Source organism: Epinephelus lanceolatus, chromosome 15 (genome assembly GCF_041903045.1).
Source record: "Epinephelus lanceolatus isolate andai-2023 chromosome 15, ASM4190304v1, whole genome shotgun sequence".
Lineage (NCBI taxonomy): Eukaryota > Metazoa > Chordata > Actinopteri > Perciformes > Serranidae > Epinephelus > Epinephelus lanceolatus.
Window position 1 is genome coordinate 9,286,855 of NC_135748.1, and position 4,429 is coordinate 9,291,283.

Sequence of the window (4,429 nt, forward strand, 5' to 3'; positions counted from 1 at the left end):
GGAATTCATCCACATTTTCCAGAGCATCGCCCTCCTCCAGACGGTCAAACACACGGTCGATTTGGTTTGTGTCATTCAAGGCCCCTGAGCTCAGTGTAAACTGTGCCACCTGAGTAGGAGTGAGCACTGACAACGATTCGGCCTGCGAAAGGGAATCAATACAAAATCAAACAGCTGGAATTGCAAAACCACAGGAAAGACATTTCAGTTTGGGAAAAAGGAATACTACCACCACAGGTGCCACTTACACTGGAGAAGTTGGCATTTAGGGCTTGCAGATCCTGTAGGGTTGCAAAACCAGAAAAGCCGCCAAGGTTTGCCCGTAGCCACTCTTCACTATCTCCATCAAATGAGACACAGCCAGGATCTGCAAAGAAGCCAGAAAGAAAGACATTGGCAGGGTATAACCACTGTATGTCATCAGGACATCACCAAATTGAGCTTGGGCACCTGCCTTTACCTGATGAGTGGTTTCTTGAAAGGAATGGCTTGATGAAATGAGTGTAGACTGTGTGCTGTCTTTCTCTGTCCATGTATGCCATTTGGCTGCTGAATGCCTGGATACTAAAATTTGAGAGAAGGCTTTAAACACTTGACAACTGTAAAACTGCAGGTTCCTCTGCAACCTTGTTCAAAGGGGAGCAAAATATCACACATTAACTTACACAGTCTGGTATGTATGGCAGCTGAAGTTCTTGGCGCTAAGGCAGAATAGGAAGTTGGGGGATGGAGAGGCCAAAAATGGACGAATCTTTGTTTGGAACCAGTTGCTGACAAAGGTTTCATTCTGCAGTTGGGCCTGACTGAAGTTGGCAATTCTCACTTCTCCAAGAGCCTCAAGCATATGTGACAAGGATGGGTTGCTGTCCCTGGGGGCCTGGAATTGGAAAAAGTCATTTTGGCCTGATACAGATTTGCAGCAGGCACACAACTATTCTGTGAAACTGTGGGATTAGATTTACCATGGTGGCGAATGTCATAAGAGCCCCGTCTAGTGCAGTAGAAGCTTTTTGGAAGAAAAGCTTCCAGACCTCTACAGGTAATGGCCTGTGGCTTTGCAGTGAGCAATTCATCAATGTGGCAACGTTGCTGGCCGTCAGATGTGTAGCCTTGGAAAAAATTAGACAGGAAGTAAAGCAAAGAGTTTCAGAGCTTATGGAGATTTCTATCACGAGGGTAATGAAGCCAAAGCCAAATCTTTCTTTGGGATTCACAGCTTACGTAAAACAATCTTACCGAGGAGCAGGCATTCTCAGTGATGGTGAAATTGCACAAGGCCTCTGAGGAACTGTCAACAGACAGTGTGTGTTCAATTTGAGATCTGAGGAGAGCAATAACAAGTTAATCACCGTCACCTTAGTTAGACTGTGAGGACAAGCTGAACCTACGCAAACTGAGCACTGGACTAAACAGTCATTGCCCTACCGTTCAAATGCAGCACAGATGTGGTCCTCTGTGAAAAGACAATATTCGTGTATCAGGCATTGTACCTTCACAACGCTATCTTGTCATCAAAGTTAAAATGTCTGGTAATTTACAGACTTACCATCAACCGGGGTCTCTTTGCACTGGAGAGAAGCAAAGCATAATTGTTATTCGAGTGGCTCCAGCTACTTAAAGTTGAAATACCTTAATGCGGCCACCTTACCAAAGTTAATGTGTCAGACTTGTGTCCTGTAAATTTTGATCCAATATACAGTGATCCATGAATTACATCCATAGACATAAACTTACCATGAAGGAATCTGGAACTGAGCACCCTGTTTGAGAGAAAAATTGAAAGGGGGGCATGGCGTCAGTGCAGCTCTTGTCATTGTAGTGGTAACTGGCTTTTCTGAAACAGTTTGTCAGGTGAACATTTTGCCACGTACGTGGGAATCTCTTCTTGAGTGACTTTATGCTTGACCTGACATCATAGGAAATGTCCAGTGGCAGAGATTCCAAGCTTTGCCGAAGACCAGTGAGGCTGAAGGAAGAAAACAGACATCTTTGTGACTTGTCCGGAGCTAAAGTCTGACATCGTGATGCAAACCCAAAATGTTGAGTTGTGGACTTCAGAAATATTGTCTCTTACATAGCTGCGTAGGATGCACAGCTGATGTTTCTGGGGATCACCACCAAGCTGCCAGGGCGGAGGCTTGCCATCACAGGAGTCAAATGGCGCTGGAACCACAGTTCAAAGTCTTCAGGCTCAAATTCTTCAAATTCAGGAGCAAGGGCTGCCAAGGTCAGGTTCAAGATGGTGTCTCGCACAGCTGGATTTTTGATGAGGGTGATGTTTCTCTGGAAATAAAAGGTTTCGAGTTTCACTTCGGGGGGTGGGGGGAGGGGGGGTATTTTACATTTCTGAAATCAGTGTAGAATTGAGAGCAGGTTTGGTGAAGCACCTTTGTACTATAGTACATCAGGGGAATGACTCAAGCCATCATCAAGGACAATAGATACAAGAAGCATTTGAGGAATTTATTATTTTGAGTCAAATCTGGGCCCCTGATTAGATTCGGCAAGAATTCTTCAAGCCCAGGATAAGTTTTAAGTGGTTGGTTTGCCAGTCAAAGTCATCTTATTCAAGACAGTTTTTAAAAATGTTATTTATTTATTTATTTTTTTTTTAATGAAAGGTCCTTATTTGATTTTGCAACATTTCCTCTCATGCTCATTACTACTCTTATCTGGTCAGGTGGCTTGCCAAGTCCTTGGGAAAATATTGCAACCAATCAGTTACACATTCACCTGTTTGATGATGTTTGCAAAAGCCTCGAAGAACTCATCAAACTCTTCATCATCAGGGGCCTCTGTCAAGCCTGTCAACATTGTCTTTACAAAGGCCACATCTTCCAAAGCCCCCCTGTCTGGATCCAGGAGCAGCTCAGCCTTCTGGTTTGGTGAGAGTTGCTCCACAGCCTCTTTCTGTGACAACATGAAGTAGTGTTGTCACATATATGTATGTATGTATGTATGTATATATATATGTATATATATATATATATATATATATATATATACATATATATGTCTGTATTTTTATATAAACATTGAGAATTAATGGAATGACTCACTGCAGAGAAATTGCTGTTAATTTTGTAAAGATCCTCAAGACCTGCAAAGACTGAAAAGATTCCAATATTTCTTTTCAGCCATTCTGCACTTCCATTTACATGTTGTGTGCACCCAGGCTCTGTGAATTATTTAATAGAATAAGAACAACAGATATTAGATTAAATAACAACTTTTAAAATAGATAGATAGATAGATAGATAGATAGATAGATAGACATACACTCAGCAAAATGTAATCGATCATTTCCTCCTGCATTTTGAGGGAACATGCTATGGCATGCCAACTTCAGAAATGTCCACCAGAGCTGTTGTCCATGAACTGAATGTTCATTTCACTCCTATAAGATGCCCCAAATGTCAATTTCCTGAATTTGGCAGTACATCCAACCAGCTTCACAACAGCATGACTGTTACAACAACAAACTGTGTCAGGTCAAGACCCTGCTAAAGATGATGAGCATGCAGATGGGCTTCCCTGAGACTGTTTGTGATAGTGTGTGCAGAGGTCTTTTAGGTGTGCAGACCAAGTGGTGCATCAGTTGTCCCAATGGGTGGTCTTAGACAAACTTGCAGATGGAGACACTGGATATGGAGGTCCTAAACTGGTGTGGCTACATGTGGTCTGCAGGTGAAAGGCTAGTTGAACGTGGTGCCAAATTATTATAAACAACATTGGAGGTGAAATGAACATGCATTTCACAGGCACATGATGACACCTGTATCATCATGTACATATATATATATATATACTGTATATATATATATATATATATATATATATATATATGACTATGTATGTATATATACACATGTATAAACGGTGGCATCCTGGTTTGAATATTCTAAACATTACAAATAACTTTACAAATAGGTCTCTGCTTATCCCTTACATAACACTATATAACTCATTTTTCTCTGACACATTTAGCACATGTTTTTATCCTTTTACCTGGTAAGTCCTTTCTTGATAGGTAAGCTTGAATGAAGTGTGTATAGATGAGCTCTCCCTCCATTCTTTGAGATGTCTCCAGTTCATCAGTCATAGCCTCAATCCTTGAAAATACATTTTCATTATTCTTTCTCTTATGACATCAAAAATGTAGATCATAACTCATAGAACAACAACAAACAAAACCATGAAAACAACAAAGGACAGCAGCCTCCCAGCAGCATGTTGATCTTTTTTTACAGCATACTTTAATATTTACATAGTTCTATAATTAATCATTATTTTAGCTACATTAACAACAATTTAATTCATTTACTAACCATTTATAACAATTTGACTTCAGCATCCATCTGCATGCATCAATAAAATGGAATTGCATTCACTTACAATTCTTGGAAAGAAGTGCAGCTAAAGTTTTGAC